This window comes from Heterocephalus glaber, unplaced genomic scaffold (genome assembly GCF_053883595.1).
Source record: "Heterocephalus glaber isolate CG9 unplaced genomic scaffold, H.glaber_assembly_v1.0 deba00001442, whole genome shotgun sequence".
NCBI lineage: Eukaryota > Metazoa > Chordata > Mammalia > Rodentia > Bathyergidae > Heterocephalus > Heterocephalus glaber.
Window position 1 is genome coordinate 41,452,014 of NW_028258296.1, and position 22,336 is coordinate 41,474,349.

Here is a 22,336-nt window from a genome sequence, read left to right on the forward strand (position 1 = left end):
CTGGATCGCCTATTCCTGGAATTATTTCAATAGTCAAAACAAATATTAACTGATACAGTTTAATTATTTCCAAAAATTTAGGGAGATCATGGGTACAAATATCTGGACTCACACCAGTTTTAGTAAATCTCTAAATATTAGACCTGAAAACAGCCATACTGAACTAAAAAATATTTTTATGTTTCCTATTAAACAGTTTCATTTTAGAATACATTCCTTCTCATTTTTAGACAGTCTAAATATTTAACTCTATGAGTATAGGAAAAAATCATTTTAAAGCATTTGTGTTTTATGATAGAACACAATACCATTCACTCTTAAAAGATGGTGCAGGAGGCTAGATTTTGAATCAGAACAACACTGCCATTTTGAGTAGCAAAGGAAATGTCTCAGAAGGATTAGGATTTGGGTTCTGATTTGTAAACAGGGTTTATGTTTGTATTAGGATTTGACTTCAATTTACCTTTATGGATTTAGGTAAAGCTGTTATTAATCATTGATCCTAAAAAGTGGCTTGAATCTGTATGGGATGGAACAATAGATATATTTTTATTTAATAAACTCAAACAAATAAAATAATCTATGAATGACTCTGGCTTTTACACCTGAGCTTTCTACCTCTTAGATTCCTACTGCTTTTGAGAAAGGTATGTCATATAGAAGTCTGTGATTTAATTGTTAGAATGAGTCATTACATTGCAAATAAGGGTGTTGCTTTTAATATTGGGGGTATTTTTAAATCAGATTTCTAGAGGAGTTGTGAATTGTGTGTAGATATTAAGATACAATATGAGAACACGAAGCACTAAAAAAATCAAAGACAACTTTTTTTAAGATTTGCAGACTGAAACAAGGACCTTGTACATGTTTGGCATGTGCTCAACCACTGAGTTACATTCCCAACTCAAATTAATTGTAATGCCCCTTTGATAATCCAAATTTTGATACAACTGCTGATTTAGATATTATGCCACAGCCAGTTGGTGACTTAATGCCTCCCAACCCACTTTCTCAAATGGAGATATGCTATACTTCATATCCTTTTGTGAGGCAGGATAAGGCCAGACTAAGAAGGATAGGTAACTGCGTCTTGGGAATCTTGGGTTGGCAAATGATAGGACCCAGTTTCCCCAACTTCTCTCAGCTCGTCTTCCTAAATAGTACATGAGTTGTAACAGACTTGGATACTTGTAAATGCCTGCTACTCTCCAGAACCTTCCATTCATCCAGGACCTGGATTCTCTTCACAATTTTTTTTTGTTTTTTCTTTTTTTTTGGTACCGGGGATCGAACTTGGGTCCTTGCACTTACGCAGCAGGTGGCGAAACCACTGAGCTAAATCCCCAGCCCCTGTCTTCACAATTTTTATAGGACACAGGTACAGAAGTACTAGAATGCACTCAATAATGAGGACAAGAATAAATCTTGATCTTTAGATGGAACTCACGAATTCTAGCCAGTCAGCCATCCAGGCAAGTCTCATAAAGTTATTTAGTTATTCTCTGAATAAATGATTAAATGTTGAAACTACATTTATGGTATTATAACAGATTTACACACTGCCCATAGCAAATATTCATGTAGTGAGGCCACAGAACAGAAACTCCTGTGAACTCTTTGTACATACATATGCCTGAGTCTGCCCAGTAAATTCTGATATAGTGTCCTCACGGAGACCCAGCCATCTGTATTTTCAAGAAGCTTCCCCGTAATAAGCCTGATGTTTAAGCATGTTTAGCACTATTAATTAAAATTATTATATTCTGAGTAAAGTTTGTCTTTCAACATAATGGCAAATCCCTTAAGGTTTTTGGTCTGGCCTTTGTATTTTCTTTTGATTATTCAAAAGTAATAAAGACCAAGCTGAATTTACAGTGTCACTTTAACAAGTTTGATTCAGTAATTCTGTCTTTATCTTATAAGTGATTTTCCAAGCAACTTGGCTTATAAATATGAGTAGCTCTCTGTTCTAGAATAGAGAACACTGTGGTACGAATGAAACAGAGACACATTATATTGGTAATATTTATATTATAAGTATAATTATAACTAAAACCATATGTCTAGCTAATCTGTAGATGTTTATCTACAGACTAGATAGACAGACGAATTAACAGATGGATGGCATAAAGAGCTCAAATCTGTGAACTCTACACAAGAGGTCTAGACACAGTGGAGAGAGCTTTCTACTACCCAGAGAGAAGAATAAAAAGAATATGGAGTCTCCTTATCTCTGGTTCACCACTGAGAAAGCAATGTCTCATGAGCAAAGTGGTACTGAAACTAGAAGGTAGCAATTTATGGAGCAAATGGGTATTAGCAGTATATACAGCTCAGCAAATGATATAAAGAATTTGCTGGAAATGAATAAAAGAAAGACCAATCTATAATGCAAGAGCTGGAGAAGAGCAGATGAGAAGGGCAGGCAAAGGCACTGAGGATATATGAAACACTACCCCTAATCTTAGTGATTCCTGGAGAAATGGAGGCTATTAATTCTGCAGTCCTAAAGGAAAACTCCATAGTGACCTTATTAAGTAACATGAAATGGCAGACTATATACATTGACATAACTTGAGATTCTTGCAAGAAGTGGTGAAGGATAACTCCTGAGATAGCAGGTATTTCTTATTGGCCCAATGGGGCACTGGTGGGTATTTAGAGATAGGAAATAATATAAATGTGACTATGAATCTATTCAACAGATAAAAATAACTGGCATATTAGTGATGCATTGTGAAACTAGATAAGTATTTTTTAGGGGCTGGGGATTTAGCTCAGTGGTTTCACCACCTGCTGCGCAAGTGCAAAGACCCGAGTTCGATCCCCAGTACCAAAAAAAAAAAATCTCATTCACTAGATAAGTATTTTTTAAGTAGTGTTGAAGAAAAATTGTTTACTCTTTACTCTGATTTGTATCAAAACAGGACCATAAGATTAAAAATAATATTACAGTGGTTCGGCCACCTGCCTTGCAAGTGCAAGGTCCCAAGTTCAATTCCTGGTACAAAAAAAAAATTACACCTATACAAAGAAACTTCATTATAACCAAAAATATTTGTTTATGCAGGTGTAGCTTTTTGAAATATAGTAGTCTGTACAGATAAGGAAGTAAATTTTTAACCAAGTCACACAGAATATTCTGATGAAGGAATTCTTTAAATTGAATAACTGCCCAATAAGACTAAACATGTCCTTTTCTCTATCATACAAAACAGATTTTCTCTGTTATCTTTCCATCAACTTGACATAAAAATCTAGGGATTCTCCAACCTTTATAGTTTTGTTTTCATTGAACTATGGAGGCTTTCAGCATTGTACACTGTTTTGTTATATGGAAATTAAATTTACAATTACAATACCATGTTTTGTTATGAAATAATGTTGGTCCCTGTAAAGCTACTACTCTTTAATCTAATTGCAAATGATACCATCAATAGATTTTTTTCTTTTTTCATTCTCTTTCTTTCTTTTAAAAAAAATTCCAACTTAAATATTTTGCAAAAAACCTATGAAAGTGATAAGGAGGGCTGTCTTATTAGCTGCTGGTTTTAAAGTAAAATTTTGTCTTGATACATTTGCAGACCTGTTTTCTTTGCCAAATTACATAATCATGATCACAAATTATTATTTTTTGATTTGATTTTTGGTGAGGAAAGTACATGTTGTTGCTAAGAGTGTAGACTCTGGAGCCAGATGGCCTGAATTCAAATCCTGGCCATTTAAACAATGTGACCTTGAAAACTTGTTTAACCTTGTGTCTCAATTTTCCCATCTCTAAAACCAAGATAGTACTGATATACCCAATGGGACTGTGAAAGAAATACACATATTGATTCTTATAAAGTGATTATGACAGTATCTATCTATAATTGTGTTATATTAATATTGATATCAAATGTCACATGTTTAAATAAGGTATGTAGTACATATTTTAAATAAAATGCACTTTATGCTCTTCATAACATTATTTTTTAAAAATCTATTATCTCATACATGATTCATAATTACCTAAAATTGGAGGTTTCCAATATATTGATACTATGAGCAACATTAGAATAATACATATGTAGATACATATTTCACACTTCTGCCATAAGTATTTTAGGATTAGCTTCTCTGTGTGACGTTTAAGATCCTAGCATATATATTTTAAGGTTTTGGATGCTGACTGTCAAAATTAGCTCTTACTGATTGTGCCAATTGTGCCACTGATATTTTCTAAAAGAATATTTGTTCATATTCATATGTTCACTAATGCTAGGAATTATCATTTTAAATTTTAATTTTGCAATACATTTCAGTTTACATAGAATGCAAAATCATTTCAGAGGAGCTTGTGTTCTTTTCACTCTTATTTCTCCATTAAACATATTTTTTGGGATTTTACACTCTTATTTAGATATTAATCTGTCTAAGCAGGTACCTGTGCCAACCAAATGATAAAGACAACATTATTTACATAGTACTTAATTGTATGAAAACACATTTCAAAATAAGTGTAGGAATTAAAGACAAGTGCATTATAATATTAATAATGTTGTGCTTAATTCTGGAAATCACACTATAAAAGAGATATGAGTCCTAAAGAAGGTAAGGTAAGTAGGTAAAGAATGATCTAAGAGATAAAACAGAGATAACTATACAAAAAAACCCCTGAAAATTACACTTTTAAAGAAATTATATGACTTTGGAAGAAGTACAGTATAGTTGCATGGAAAACAACCAGTATATATTATTCAAGGTGTGTTGTTATGTGGTATAAAATATACAATTCTGTACTGTTATATCATTTTGGGTAGATCTTTAGTAGTTAATAGATTACTGCTTTCCATTTTAGACCAAAACAATATTAAGGAAAGTATTAGTCATTTTCTTACTTTATTCTTTTTCCTTAAATTCTTTTATTGGTACATTCTAGGTATACAATACATTTGTGTTTATCATTGGGTGCTTGTACCTGTACATGATGAATCTTGATTCTTATTTTTTCCCCATTACCTGTGCGCCCTTCACCTCCTCCACCCTTCCCTATTTACATAGACTTCGTTTCCATTTTTTCTTTTCTCATAATTTTTCCTTTCCCTTCTTTCCTTTCACCTTCCCCTCCCACCACCCCTAACATTTTCTTATTTTAGAGACACAATACTCAAGACCCGCAGGAGGAGAGGTTCATCTAAAGGAGGAGAAGTTTAGATTGGCTCACAGTTACAGTGTGTGGTTGGCCAGCTCCAAGGCAGAAGCAGCAGGGCAAAGGGGCAGGAAAAGCTGCTCACATCATAGTGGCCAGGAAGCAGAGAGAGACGGAAGAACCCAGGAAGGGAAACATACACTTCCAGGTTACTCCTTCAGTGACCCACCTCTTCTGGCCAGGCCCTACCTGCCAATAGCATACTCAGCTGCTGAACTCACCAGTGGATGGATCCATTGATGAGTACAGCACTGAAAGAATCCAATCACCTTCCACAATCTCCATCTGTGAGTGCATGAGGCTTTTGTAGGACATTGCACTATAACAGTGAGAGAATCTCATGAAGTGTCAGCTTTGAATTCTTACCAGTCTGACAAAGATTTCATATAATTTTTGAGTGGTGGGAACATATTCAGAATAGCACTGGGCCCTAAGCCTTGTAGATATCAAAACCTGGTGACTTGGTTCACCTCCGGTATGGAGTCTCTGAAAGTCATTCCACACAGAATTGATAACTGAGGCCTGTCAGTGTCTCCTAGTACAGCTGGCAGATGGCTGTGCTAAATATAGGAAATTTGAGGGTCACAGAAGAGTAAATCTGTTATACATAATCTTTCATCATTTTCTGATTTAATCAAATCTACTCTAATACTAAATCTTTGAACTCAATCTCTTTTCCAGAAATGATACAAAAATCTCTTTTAAAACACATTATCTAGTGCTTTAATGCAAAAGTAACAACATAGGAATGCACAACACATTGCCTAAAGTTATATCAAAATATAGTTTCATCCAAGAACAATGAAATGAGGAAAGCTTTGCTAATGCACAAATATAATAGGACAAAAGATCACCATATTGAAAATGAACTTTAATAAATTATTCCTGAGGAAAACCACAAGGGAATTAACAGAATGAAGTTAATTTTACATTGTAAAAGTGAACTTCCCTAATCTTTGTCCCATCAGTTTTTTAAGAAAATGAAAGCAAAAGTGAAAAAAAGAAAGAAAATCAGATAATAGCATTTATGATAGAACATATATTCAAGGAAACTGATGAGCATGAGAAGTTCAAATGAGTGAAGTGTGTGATGAGGGAGGATCTTTTTCTGACTATATCAAACATACTTAGATCTTTCTAATAGGCAATTACAATTTCTTTACAGCCCAGTAAGGTGGCAGGTGGGTTGGAAGGTTTCAGGTAAATATCTTAACACTGGTTAGAGCAATTATTGTCAGATGGGGCCGGAGCTCCCACTGCACATCCAATCATAAGTACATGTCTTTGCAAATTGATCAAGACTGTAGGGATTTTGGGAATTGTGTCATAAATTAATGCTACTGAAATAATTTTCTAACAATATTTCAGAGTAAAGGGATAAAAGCTTTAATATGTACTCTAGGATTTATTGTATTATTTAGCCATCACCACCTGGTGGTCTGGTCTACAGTAAGACAGATTCACTTTCCTTTTCAAGTTTTTCTTTTTGTACTACTTTAAAGTCACTCAAGTGGTATGGTGGAATGTAACTCAGTTCAGCAATTTAATTCACTTAAGAATTGCAGTGATCATGGGCTGGGGATTTAGCTCAGTGGTTCCGCCGCTTGCCTTGCAAGTGCAAGGTCCCGAGTTCAATCCCCACTACCAAAAAGAAAAAAGAATGTAATGATCTCTTTTCATTTCTTTCAAAGCAGATGAATAGAAACTTATCAGGCTACTTCAAATGAGCACACCCAAAATTCTTACCAGAAAATATTAGTTGCTATACTCTATGGCCCAGTTTATATGCAAATAATCAATGACCACATGTCAGCTTTTTGTTGCTATGTCCAAAGTACTTAATACACACAGCTTAAAGGAGAAAAGATTTATTTGGTTCAGTTTTGCAAGATTCAGTCCATTATCGCCCCAACTCCAAAGCAGAAATATCATGGCAGAAAGGTATGGTAGAACAAGTTAGGGGCATTTATGTATTTTAGGGTTTAAGTGAGTCTTTTAAAACATTTGTAGCACTCCTTTCCTGGATTCCATGTTAACTCAATGCCACAGAAAGAGGAATGAAATATTGTTCTATTTTTTATAGAGGTATATTTAATTTAATAGTGACCATTCCAGTTGCTAGGACAAAATACCCAACTCTCACAACTTAAAGGAGGGGAGATTTAATTTGGCTCATAGTTTTCAGTACATTCAGCTATAAACATAAGTGGATTAACCCAGTCATGAATGTAGCACTTCTGTGACCCAGTCATCTCTCCAAGAGTCTCTTAATCCAATCAGGTTGACACTTATGCTTAATTACCACATTGTCTGAAGAATTTGAATTGGAACCAGTTTCCATGTTAATAGAGCAGAGTACATCAGTATTGAAAATAATTTGTTATTTTAATAAGATGCTGAGACTTGCAAATCTTTTAAAAATTTAGAGGAATTTTCAAGCTAAATAATTGGGAGAAAATGTGGCTTAATATTTCTTTTAACCTCAGAACTCCTATTACTCAATTGCATTTATGCCATCAGTTTGACTAGAGAGGAAAAAGATTCATCTGTTAAAGATGTACTGTTTTATTTACTGAAAATATTGTCAAATAAATCACACCATGTCCTTTAATGTGGGAGCTCAAGGGAACAATTTCTTTAAGACATCAATATTAAGTAAACATACCTCTGGCTTTTTGGTTACATTCTAATAAGGTTATAAACAATAATAATGACTCTACTTTGACCTAATAGAAAATTTGAAATTAAGTTTTTTGGCCTCATATTTACTGATCATTTCATTATGGAAAGTTTCAAATACATACAAACAAAACAGTGTATTACATTCCCATGCATTTAATAGTTATCTAGTCTTCCAGTTTTGTTTTATCTAAATTACTTCCAACCCCCCACAATTTTCATTATAATTAGCTACTTTATGTAAAATTTACATATTTAAGAATGCACAAATACCACCTACACAATTTTGATTCAACTATGTAATGCAGGGCTCCCTCATGGTGTAAAATATTTTCATTTTCCCCTTGTAGTCAATCTCAATATATCTCACGTTAACATGTGACAGGATGGTATGGCATTTAATTATGCTTTACCACCTTCGCTGGTATATTTTAGTTCTCTTTCACCTAGATATCTTCTATTTTTTAAAACTTTTAATGTTATATTTATTTCTCTAATCTATTTTAAATGTAAATGGATAAATAGATTAAATTAAAAGGTTTTAATTTTCAGTGATTTGTTTTCAACTGATATAGATTGATATATTTTTAAAGGAAAAAACTAATTTCTAAAGCAATGGTAAAAGTTTAACAAAAATGAATATGTAGAAGAAATATCAGTACATATTATTTTAGGGAATGTGATAAGATTATATAGACCCATGATGTAAAACTATGTTGTTCACCTTAAAACAAACCTAAATAATAAGAAGCTAAGCCTAATTTAATGCCATTTAGAAAAAAAAATTGTAATTTGTGATCTTTTATTTAACTAAAATATGCCAAAACTATTTACTTTCATTTTTAATGCTTTACCCTTTGATCTTAAAATCTATACTTGGCTTAATGATTAGATCTTTTTATGGCAAGATGTGTTGATTTTGATTAGTTAATACTGTTTAAAATTCAGGTCATGGATTAACTTTGCTTCACTCATTTTTACAGTGATTTTATAAAGCTTCAAACTATAATGTCTACATGAATCAGAATATGAAAAATTTATCATGTGTTTCCATATAGTATTTGCATATATTGATTAATAATGAAAATATTAAAAATTTGCATATATAATTATTGTTGTAGATCACGATCTATTCTAATTGATTAAAATATAATAACTGATTAAATTTTCATAACAACTTGGACATATATGTACTGTTATCTCCATTTTATAGTTGAGATAATTCCCTGGGCAAGTTAGAGGTTAAGGATTCAGTCTCCAGACCTTGGTAACACAGGTCTGAGCCTCAACATCAACATTTATCAAGTCAATGACCTTAGTCAAGCAATTTTATTGTCTTACTATGTAACTGTATCAAAACTAAGTAAAAGTTACATGAACACTTTGTTCTCTCTTTTCATTTCCTCTCTCTCTCCAAATGGTATTTCCTTCCTTCAAGGATTTTCCATATTAGCTCAGGTTTCATAAAGCAAGGATTATTTAGGTTATTTACCCTGTTATGCCTCATGACACAGTCACACATAAGCCTCAGAACACTTTGTCCTCAAATGTCTCTTGTCATGTGTCAATCATTGCTTAATACTCTTTAAGTTTTATATTAGTTTTTTAAATCCAATACTTCAGAAATTATCCTTTCTAAAAGATAAGCTTTCCATTTTTCTCAATGAAGAAAATATCTAGTAACTTAATGTTAAAATATCTAAAATTAATATATTTTCTAGGCTTGCAAATGAGTACTTACTCTGTATTGTACTATGTAGTATAAATGAAAATTACACAAATGTATTTACTTAAGAATCAGATAAAACAATATTTGCAGATGGCTGAAAACATAATAGCATAAAGTAAAACAGAAGTTGTAAACAAAGAATTACATTAAAATGATAAGAATTTTTTATGGATGCTTCTAAGGGAATATATGTGGAAAACATGAGAGGGGAGTAATTTTGATGCCACAGTAGGCCACAGAGTAGATTTCATGAACAGTGTGGGGCATCATCCACTGAAAGGATACTGCACTATGAGTAGGAATGGAAAAGTTTATCAAAATTATAAAGCTCTCCCCCCTCAGCCCATGCATTTCCTCATTCGTCAAACACTTGTGTTTCATATTTGCAGTTTTTAGTATGTAGGAGCCACTCATTTTCTTGAGCAGAAAGTTAAGCCAGTGTGTGATCATCTTCACCTTCTGCCTTTTGATTTACCTTCAAAACTTGCAAAAATTATTTATCCTCATTTATTTCCTTTTCCTGTTTTGTGAAAAATATAGTTATACCTCTCTTCTCATTTCTTTGTCTTCCTACCTCTATATTGCTGAAAGAACTTGCAAATTCTATTGTTTTCTGTGTCCTTATCTGAAGATACTGGTCTTTGGAACACCCTTTAATCTGTTATCTAAAGCTATCTGCATTCTAACAGTAACTCACCTATCCTTAATTTAAACTTAATAAAAACATAATAAAATATTATCTTCCCTTTTCCTTTGTTCAATTTTAAATTATATTATTTTAGTATTTTTAAATTGAAATTGGCAAAATAAATCTTATTCAACAGTTTGCAAGAGTTTGGTTATATGAGTCCTGCTATTTGAGCATACCTTTATTTAGTACCTATTATGCTAGTACCCTCATCTCCTATCACATGTAAGTCCTAAAATATTTAGAAGAATTTCACTAGAAGTTTTATATATATATATATATATATATATATATATATATATATATATAGCCTACCATTAGCTGTAATTAATGTAGGAATATTAACAGGATTTTCCTTAATGTAGTAGGACAAGTGTTTACTCTTTTAAAGGCCACAAAATGGTTTTGCCTTGAGAATAGGCAATGAAGTTGAGATATATAAAACAAAAAAAGTATGTTCCTTAGCCTACAGGTTCGAATTAGGTCAGATTAATTAACCCTTATACCCAAGTTATGATGGCTCCAAGCTCCCATGTGCATGGCTTCAGACCACACAGGGTGCCCTCTAGGCCCCCATTCTTGAAGTTAAGCTGTAATTATTATTGGGCCCAGCTTCTCTGTCCCCTTAAGGGCTTCTTGTTGGTCTCTTCTGCACTCCAGGGAGCTTTATCATGCCATGGAGTCCCATGTCAATGAGAAGTCGTGTATTCTTACACATCCATCAGGCCACACAAGGCACAAGTGTCCTGGTGGATTGTCAGATCAGAGAAAAGGGACAATGCTCCATTCTTTTTCTGTGCACACACACTCAAGAGCCTCAAAATGGATCTGGCTGAAGCTGATCATTCTTAGTGTACAAAAAATCCATTTTATCTGTATTTTCGTGAAACCAAAGTAAATTGAAATGGGAGCATTCTAGAATAATTTGTCCAATTGGTCTCAGAACTACCTAAATTCTCTTTTCTGTCCAGCTTCCCCTCCTTCCTTTGTGATAAATATTCTCTTGCAGGCAAGGTGAATACTTTGCAGAACCCTAGATTTCATGTCTGCTGGTTCCTCTTTCCATTTCAAATTCCCAAACAGATTTTATGTATCTGATCTTGAGATGTATCTGAACTGAGTCTCAGCTGATTTCTCATTTCCATAATCATTGGATGGGTCTTTTGAGAGGTGGTCCTAGAGATAAAAAAAAAAAATTAAACCTAGAGTGGCCAAATAACTTTTTAATTGTATGAACACTAGCTAAAGACAGAGTTTAACATCATCTTCACACTTCTTGATTCCTCTGAAAAGTTAAATATACCAGAAGGTAAAGAGCAAAATGGAAACAAGGTAGAATTGAGAAGACAAGGTATGATAGTCCACCAACTGAGTTTGAGGTCAGCTTCTTGTACATGGGGGAAGAAAACAGAAAGTGAGGAAAAAAAACTCGCCTCTAACTCAGAAATTTTTTTAAATGTCCATTAATTTAAGTGCATCAAATATACAAAAGAAAAATATACTTGTTACCATTACAATGTCAGAAGATCAGAATAGTTAACAATTTTAAAAATCAGTTGCTCCAAAATACGGTGTTTAATTCAAAATTGTACCTTATTAAAATATTATGGTTAAAGTTGAGCTTTCATGATTCAATTATCAAAATTTTACTCAAAATATATGGAAGAGGGCCGGGGATTTAGCTCAGTCATGCCACCTGCCTCGCAAGCACAAGGTCCTGAGTTTGAGCCCCAGTACCAAAAAGAAAAAAAAAAAAAAAAAAAAAAAAAATATATATATATATATATATATAGGCAAAATATGCACTCCTGCCAATGCTTATGTATGTAGTATTGTTGGTAATATGCTATTTCCACCTTTTTCACTTACCCTTTGTCTTGTAACTTCTATGTTTATTTGAGTCTGGGTCCATGTCCTTTAGAAATTGTTCTCAAACTATTTATATAGTCTCGTGAATAGGAAAAGACAAATAATATAAAATTGTGATGCCCATGCTCACTTTAGCCAGAAGGATCAGAACACTTCTCAAAAATGGTTTTACAATAAAATATGACAGAGTAAGACCCTTCTCATGGAATGAAGCCCAAATCCCTGCCATTGACAATTGTGATCAACAAGGACAGGATTTAAGGAATATTTACCTGCTGTCTTACCTGTTTTCATTTAGTTTTAGTGGTTACCTTAACCCTGTGTAAAAATAATTTCTCTAATCTACAAATGTAAATTTATGTTGTCCCCTAGAATTACATTAATTCTCTGCACTCAGTAGAAAATAGACTTATGTTACACACTGAAAAATAACATCAATACATTAATGGAGGCAAAGAGTTTGAATTTTTTTAAACTTCCTAATCGAACTAATTACACATTACAGCTTGATTGACTTATTATTCTACCATCCTTCTTTACTTAATGAATCTTTTATAGTCCATAAAGTTAATAATAGTTCATAGACTATCTGATTTTAAAGTCAACTGAAACAACTAAAAATGGAAAATATATGTAAATTCTTATTCAAACATTACTTGCATGCACACTTATAAACATAACTGTTTATATATAATATGCTAAATGTCTATGTACAAATATAAATGCAAGAGTGGATACAATTATATGGCTATCAACCCATAAAACATTCAGTGCACATTATACTTTGTGGAATATATTTTGCCTGGATGAGTTGAGACAGATTGTGTAATAAAATGAACATGGCAAAAATGGGTTTTAAGTCAGGAAACAGAACAGTAAAGCAATTTCCTGAGTTATTTAAATGCTTTCAAACAGAAATGTCATTACATACTTGAGTTACACTGGCATATAATTACATGAGCATTACAAATAACAATGTCTTATGAAGAAAAACAGAAGTTATTATAGAAAAATTATTTCTCATCACAAATCTTCATTTAAGCTCAGGTAAATACACACAAAAGGAATTTGTATATTATCAAAATTAATTCTAGTCATCTTACCATCTATTATTATTCAAAAAAATTTCTAATTACATTTTTTAAATTCTAACATACGATAATATTGTTTATTAAATGTTGAATAACAATATTTTAGAATTAAATCCAGTTAATATTTTACTTGAAATCATTATAATTTATAAAGAAGGTATTAAAACTATAGATTATAATTTAAAATTTGTTTAATATTCCTTTATTAAAATTAGATATTAACTTTAATTCCAAATTTGTTCTATAGATATAAATGGTTTAAAATGTAAAAAATAGCAAGTGACTATTGTTCCCACCCTAATGCCAATGAAGGGCTAGATAATCTAAGCAATCTGAGGTAACAAGGTAACCAAATGAAGTGATTTATTGAGGGCAAATAACTAAACCATCTGAATGCATGAGTTGTTTTACCCTTTAGTAGGATACAGTCATAAACACAGTAAGAAAAGAACAACTGAAATTTTACTGAATTAGTAAAGACTATTCCAGGCCAGCATATTAGTTCCTTGAGAAATGATGCTTTGAATTCAAGAATGTTTGGGAATCCTGGATACGAAAGGACTCCACATGTAATCACCAACTCTTCTTCACTGGCCTCCACTGGATGGTCAGCGAGAGACTGTGCCCAGGGAAATGACATGAAAAAGCTCCACTCACCAGTGCATAGAAGCTTTTTGCATATGAAGCAATAGCCATTTGGCAGGAGGCAAGTGAAAAGAAGCCCTTCTTCTAGCCTCAAGCAAAGGACACGGTTGCTGCAAAAGTAAAAGAAATAAAAGTCATCTGCTGGAAAAGTAGCTGCTTCTAGGAAAAGCAGAAGAAAAAGCGTCTGCTTCCATTGGAAAGGCAGGAAACACATGAGAAAAGGACCTTCTATCTATGTAAAGGAAATGTTGGAGACTTCTGGGAAAGAAACATGACCCAGGCTTATACCACATATAGTACAAATCCCACCTGCCACTGGTTCATAGGAATAATGAAAAATCCCACTCTGAAATTAAGATTAGAGAAAGAAGATCACCTCTCAATATCCATCCTGACCATGAACTTTCCACAGAGTAACAAGAAGTATCAATAGACTACCAAAGAGGGATCTAGGTATAGAGGAGAGGTGTAGAGGACTCTTCCCATCCTATGTGAAAGAACTGTGTTTGAGTCAGCTTCCTCATTGTTCTGTATCTTAGTTACTTTTCTTATTTCTGAGACAAAATACCTTACATCCACAATTTAAGGAGGAAAGGTTTATTTCAGCTCAGTTTGTAGAGGTTACACTCCATAATAGGCTAGCTCCAAAGCAGGGTGGAATGACAAAGAGGCATCTCAGTGGAGAAACAGTTCATGGTAGGCAAAAGGCAGAAAAGCAGCAAAGAGAAGCAGCAGAAGCTACCTATCTCTTCCTTTTACCCCTTACAAGCTACCAGCCCTTTGGACAGTGCCAGCTACACTCAGATTGTGTTTCCCATAATCCACATCCAGAACTATTCCAAACCAATCCATGGACTAATTTAGTAATCACATGCCCTTAATCCCAGCATCACACACCCTAGATCAAGACAGTTCTGAAAAGCCCCACCTATGACTGCATGAGGCTTTGGAGGGACATCTAGACACAAGGGACAACACTGAGAACACTAGCAGAGAGTTTAAAGAAGGAGAGGTTTAATGTAGGAGATTTAGTCCAAAGTCAACTGGCTCTAAAACAGAAAGGTCACTTTGGAAGAGTACAAAAGAGGAAAGTTACTCATCCCATGGTAGCCAGAAAGCAGAAAGAGAAGGAAGGAGCCAAGAAAGGAGATATACTCTTCAAAAACACACCCCCAGTGGCTCATCTCTTCCCACCAAGATCCATTTCTATCAGTACATTTAGCTATGAATTCATCATTAGATCAAACTACTGACAAACATAATATTCCCATGATCCAGACACTCAAAAATCTCCACTTCTCAATACATGAGATTTTGCGGGACATTTTAGATGTAAACTATAACATTCTACTGGGCCCTTAAAAGTCTCACATCCACTTAATTAGGTAAAATGTATGTAATTCATTTTTAAGAGTCATCAAAAACTTAACAGTTTTAGAAGTGCTGTAAGAATCAAGTCCAAAGTCTTCTGAATATCTATGCAAACTCTTCAGCTGTAGCCCCTTTAAAAGTCAAAAAGAAAGTTAACTACTTCCGACACAGAAAGGCAAAGGGTAAATATTTTCATTTCAAAAGAGAAGTGAGGACTAGGAAGCAATAAGATCAGAATAAGATTGAAACCCTACAGGGAAACATTAAGTCCTGTAGCTCCATGTCTAACTCTAAGGGCAGGTTGTAGTGTTGTGTGAGCTCCAAAAGGGTTGGGAAGCCTCACTCCTTTGCCCTTGTCAGTAGCACCCTACATGGACTCTGTCTTGGTCTGACTGTGTTCAGTGCCTGCAGCTTTCCTCAGCAGATAATCTATGTTCATCTCATCTTCAACTTCCAGGAGTTTCCACCACCGCACCTTTGACTTCATTCTCATATGTTCATGCACTGGCCTCTTATGAGTTCTTGGCAGGGACTGACTTTTTTATACCTTTGCCTTCCTTCCAAGCCCATCTTCTGAAATCTTGGTGGAAACTTCCATGACTCCATAACTTGCATTCTACATACTTGAAAAACCAGCATCACTTGGATGAGACTAAGTTCTGTCATCAGTGCGGGGAATAGCCAGGCCACCTTGGGCCATGATTGCAGCAGAAACTAAGCTCCTGGATGGCCAGGCATGGTCAAATGAATCCCAGGGAACCAATTCCTTAGGCAGCCCTCCTTAAGCAGAAGTTCCAGTAACTTTTTTCTCTACTGAAAGGGTTATACTTTTGCACCTTTAAACCTGGGAATGAATCTTATTGATTCCTAAAATGCCCTCAAGGCATCATTATTTTTGTTCCTGTTCAAAGTAATTGGTTCCTTTTTTGATGGTGTTAATCATTTCAGCAGACATATCATAGGAACTCCTTGGACCCAAACACTACACCTGGTTCATTCTGGGTCAAATTTAAGCTTTTTGTACTTTTCTGCTCTACTTTTGACCCCCAATGTCATCATAAATCTGCTTCATAATTTCAATCACCAAATCAATTAGTTCATTCCCCTTAATCCCAGTCTCCTGCAAAGTCAAAGGCCAAATGCAAACAGATTTTCTGCAAGAGTATAACACACATTCCCTCTAATCCAATTTCCAATTGAATTCCCATTCCCAGCAGAAACTTCCTGAATCCGGCCTGTGCTGTTCTCATTCTTCTCAGCAGTTAGTCTCCAAACTCTGAGCATTATTGCTCATCAGGCACTGTTCCCAACATTCAAGGGTTTTTTCAGCGTACATTTCTAGACCTTTTCAAATTCCTCCTTAAAACCAGCTCCGAATGCTTCTGAACTACATGGGGAGGTGTAGCCCAGAAAAAGTCCCAAACTCTCTGGTACCAGTTTTCTGTATTAGTCAGCTTGCTCATTGATGAGCCTCAATACCTGAGACCCACGGACACCCACAGCTTAAAGAAGAAGATGTTTAATTTGGTTTATGATTCAAGGGATTCATTTCATGGTCAGTTGGTTTAAAGGGAGAAACATAATGTTGGAAGGGCATGGAAGTAGAAAGCAGCTCATCAAATGGCACCCTGGAAACAAAGAGAGCAGGAAGGAGCCAATGAAAGAGATATCCTTTCCAAAACATTCCTCTAATGACATATTTCTTTGAAATAGTGCCTGCCTCCCAACAACACTTTTAGCTATAAGCTCATCAATAAATGATTTCTTGAGCATATTCCTCCATGATCCAGTGACCATTCAAAATCCTCACTTAATACATACAACTTCTGGGGGACATTCTAGATGTAAACCATAACAGCATGCCAAAAGTTAATAGTGGAACATGGGAGAGATAAACTAAGCAAAACCCTCTAAGACTCCAGAACTCATAGGATACTCAAGGTAGCCCAAGCCCAAGTCCATCATTGGTAGATATAGTAACAGCAAAAATGAAATCCAACTCAACTACTTATTAGATTGGCTTTGATCTCTACAAAATGTACCAACAAAAGTAAAGGCAAGGACCACTTCTGGGCCTAAATACTATTTATCTATGTTTTCAATACTCTGTTATACTCAACATGTAGGACTTGATGGAAAAATGGAGGTACACAAAATAATAGAACAACAAAGTGACCCACTGTCAAGAAAAAGAACATTCATAGAAAGAGGAGCATACCAGAAGTTGAACCTATCAGAGATACCTTGAAATAATATAATAAATTTGGTTAAAGTTCCTTTAGGAAAGGCAAGTAATGTACATGAAGAGTGAAGAATTTCAATAGAGAGATACAATAAAAACTATGAAAAAAGATGAAATCAAAACGTCCAAAAAGAAATACACACACACACACACACACACACACACACACACACACTATTTGAGACAAAAGTTCCTTGAATGAACTTTATACAAAATACAACAAAGAAAACATCAAATAGGTTAGAAAATAATTCAATGAAAACTATAAATGAGTGCATACAGAGAACAAGAGAGAGTCAAAAAGAAACAGAAACTGTTTGTTATCTATGATATGACATGAAATAATCTAAAATACATATAGTGGGAGATACAGTAAAAGAAGAAATAAGAGTTTAAAGAATTATTTAAGTAGACAGTGGCTGAGAACTATCTAATATTAATTATAAGGAAATAAACTCTCTTTTGCTCTCTCTCTCTCTCTTTCTCTCTATTCTGGAAACCACAGCAATCAAAACGAACAAACAAAAAGAATAGCATAAATACACTAACCCCCCCCAAAAAATAAAGAATTGAATGGTTAAAAAAGGTTACAAACAAGCAAAATTAACATCATCACATCTCACTAAAAACTAGGAAGCATTGCAATGTAGTATAAAATACTGAAAAGATGTCTTATGTATTGAAATATAAACTTTTCAAAGTATATATCCAAAAATTAAATCCTTCAGAAATGAAGGCAAAATAGTTATTGTTCAGAAAAATAGAAAAAGTACTTAATTTACCGGCATTGCATATTAATATAAAATTATTGCAGAGTGTTTTTGAGGCAAAAAATATGTAGATGAATATTTTGACATTAAAAAAGATATAGTAGTTCCTCAGAACTCTTCAATAATTGGTTCAGGGAGCCATGAAGAGTATCAAGAACGAGAAGTATCAAACAAATTGTTTTGGTTGGAAAGAGAGGCAAGTCAGGAAACAATCAACACCAATTTCTAGCTTGTGACATGTTGACCACTAAAAAAAGAATAAGTACTGGGACAAATTTTTTGTGTCAGTCAAAATGCTTGGAGTACCAAATTCTATGAGTTTCAAACCAGTTGAATACCAAGGTATTCCCATACTACACAACGATAAATACGTACATACAAAATATTTGATTTCATTATATTTGAAACATAATCATATGACAATAATATGTTTTTAACTATGTAGAAGTAAAATACATGAGAATAAAAAGAAAGTATTTGATGGGTAATAGAAAGTATACTCTACTAATTGGGACAAGTTAAAAATGGACATGGCAATCATTAAAGAAAAGTGTTTAAATGGTGTAACTAATAATTCACTAGTAGTCTGGAATGGCATTTCATGGCTACAATTCCATCACTCAGGGAGGGTGAGGCAGGAGGATCATAATGTCAAGCCCAGCCTCAAAAAATTAGTGACTTTGTGAGACTCTGACTCAAAATTTGAAAAAAAAATTAAAAAGTTTAAACTAAAAACTTTTTAAAAGCTATATCTGGGAATATAGCTCAGTGCAAAGGCCCTGAGTTTAAGTCCTGATAACAACCCTAACCTCAAACAAAGGAAGAAAAGAAATTCAATAGTAATGATAAAAAGCAAATATTAAATACATAAATTAGTATATGGTTTCATCGCTGGCATATAAACAGCTTAGAGTTCACCACTTCCACTGTTAAGAGAAAAAGAGCTGAAAAGCAAAATTCAGAGACTGTTCTTGGGTTCATCAGAGAGCTGAGATGCATGGCTAACTACTGCTCTAAAATCTGTAAACACAGGTAAGTCCATAGGTGTAGCCACAATTTGCTTCACTGGAGTGTAAATGCTAGAATACATAAATTATAATTTTCCTAAATTGTTGTTGGATGATTGTGGACTAGTGGAAGAGTAAGAATCTTTCGGGTTTGGAGGCTTGGGCTCCCCACACTTTTGTGGGCTTTATCTTTAGGAACTTCACCAGGTTCTTACCATGAAGGCCTGGAAAAGATCTTTTCATAGCTTTTCTAAATGGGGAAAGTAAATCTATGAGCCAAAAAGAAAGAAAGAAAACAATAAGCAAGGAAAATAAGGGAAATATCTATAGACAATATCAGGAAGGATAGAGACAACTTCATAGTTCATATGGATATTTAAAAATGATAACAGAGGAATATTACGAATAATTTATGGTGGTAAATTTGAAAAGTTAAGTGGAAAATCATTTGAAATTAAAAATCTACCAAAGATCAATGAAAAGAAATAGAAAATCTGCATAATTTAATATCTATTAGAGCAAGTGAATAATTCAATTGCATTTTTCATTAAAGTTGTCTCAAAAAGATCACCAGATCTTTTCTCTAGTGTATTTTAAAAAATTTATAAAGAAATGAAACAATTCTACATAGATTCTTCTAGAAAATAGAAGTCTAGATAATACTTTCAACATCTTTTAATCATTTTATCTTGAAATAAAATGAAAGATATTACAAGAAAATAAAACTGTGCAATAATAGACTCTATGAACACAGAAAATTCCTTAAAAATTCCTTGGCATTAACACATTAAACTAGAAAATAAAATTTACCAGATAACAAGATTGTTTCAAAATTCATAAATAAGTACAAATCATCATATTAGCAAACATCAAAATGAATAAATTCATATTAAAAGCATTCAACAAAATCAAGCAGCTAGGAATGATTTTTTTTAAATCAGCAAACTAATAAACAAGAGAAAATTTCCTCAGCTTTTTGACTAGCCACTTAGGTTCATATTGTCTTTTGATTGCCACTGACCAAATTAAAGGAAGCTATTTATTTTTGGTTAAAAGGAAAAAAGACTTATTCAAAGCTAGCTCCAAGGAGATGGAGGGGCTTTTTGGCCTCAAATCACCATCTCCCCATGTACCAGTTTGTGATAATATTTTATAGTAATGAACAGAGCGGAGGGGAACACAAGGAGATAATGCAACTCTCCATACCTACTTTATAGCTTCCAGCCATCTTCTCAGCTCATTCTCCCCTGTCTTGTGAAAAGAAAACTGGGTTCCAGCCACCTGAGGCCAACATCATATTCTGTCATTGCTTTGCCAATGAGGAGAGGAGGGTGTGTTGGTTATGTGTTCAGCAGGAAGGCATTTAGATGTTGCTTATCTCTACAAGAAAAAAATTCTAATTTTTAAAGTTCCATTTTGCACTGCTGGTGACAACTTGATATACTATGACAGCTAGCCTCCTACTTATTAGGAAATAGCTGAATTATTTTCCTGTAAGATTCAGAGCAAGTTAAGAATGTCTGATCTTCCTGCTCAACAATTTACAGGGAGTTCAAGAAAGAAAACGGGGAACAAAATAATATAGTTTGAAATAAAAGTAGTACTCCTACTTATTGAAGACAATATTATCATACAAGTAGATAACCCCAGGGAATCTACAGTACCACAATAATACAAAGCTTTAGTAAAGTTGTAAGATACAATGTCAATTTAAAAATTCAGTTGTGTACTGATTAATATAGTTAATTAATCATATCTTTATCATTTCTTTGTATTGATACACATTTACTGAAGCAGCAAATATACCTCATAAATACATAGAACTGTTGTTAATCAAAAAGTTTTAAAATGAGATAAAACACTAACTCCTCTGACTTGACCGTTATACATTGTGCACATGTACCAAATTGTCATACTGTACTTCATAGATATGTATAATTAAAATAGAAATAATCAGTTATAAAATAAGTGAAAATTAAACCAAAACATAAATTTATTTAAAGGTTATATTTGTACTGCTACTGTACTTTATACATACTTTAAAATAGTCAACTTTATCTGCTGATTATGATTTAAAAGCACAATGTGGTTAAAACAGAATAAAACCACTTATTTCCACTAAAAATAACTATTTTTATCTATTGAAATTGACTGAGCAATTGGAATTGAAATCTTAAAATTCCATTTATAGTAGTGTCAAAATGTACAATGATTTAGTATAACAATGACAATATATGCAAGACCAATATAATAAAAATTATAAAGCATGGCTGGGAGAAATTAATGAAATTTTAATTATATGAAAAGATTTATCAGATTCATGGGTTGAAAGATTCAATGATGTTAAGACATCCATAATATCTTTTTAATTAGCCTATAGATTCAATATGCTTCCGATCATATTTTTTTATTTTATTTTTGAATATTAGAAAATCCAATGATATTTATAGAAGTTTTTTCCTGAAGTCAGAATAGCAGTTACTCTGCAGTTCTAGTGGTTGAAACAGAGCACAAAGCAGGCATGTACATTCCTGGCAATATTCCTTCTTTTGTTCCACAGCTGTTTGTAAGAGTATATTTTAGTTTGATGAGAATGCATCAAGTGTAACATCTCAGTTCTGTATATTTACCTAAGTATACTATTATTTTGAAAACTTTCTTCATAAATGAAAGACAACCAAAATGAAAAGAAGGCTAGTGGTAATTATTCCCTAAAAGACTTAATTAGAAATAGCAAATTATGAAACGAAAATGTTAGTCCTGAAACAAATATCAGGCAACTACTCTTCAATGTCTCTCTAATTTTATCTACATGACAACAAAAAGTTTTAGTGTTTGGTTCAAATCCCTACAGGTAGACCAAAAGCAAAATCTCACCTTAAAAATCTGTGGTATTCTTGTTACTATGGCTAGTCAAAATAATGTTTAGGTTATTAGTGCATAGCAGAAGTGCATAGTATCCCTCAATTGATATTTGAAATTATTAGGATTCAACTCTGTCCCACAGACTCACAAATCACCTAGATGGCCATGAGGTTCTATTTTCAGAAGCAG

General features: G+C 33.5%; 1 long non-coding RNA gene across 2 annotated transcripts; it reads right to left on the reverse strand.

Moving 5' to 3' along the window:
• Positions 1–6,049: 6,049 nt before the first annotated feature.
• On the reverse strand, positions 6,050–20,704 carry LOC147827708 (uncharacterized). 2 transcript variants are annotated; one of them, XR_015452019.1, is made up of 3 exons: positions 20,493–20,704; positions 13,905–14,002; positions 6,050–11,463 (listed from the first exon to the last, which is right to left on the reverse strand). It is a non-coding gene; the product is annotated as an uncharacterized LOC147827708 (long non-coding RNA). The 2 variants fall into 2 exon arrangements; XR_015452018.1 differs by having other exon boundaries at positions 20,489–20,704.
• Positions 20,705–22,336: the final 1,632 nt, after the last annotated feature.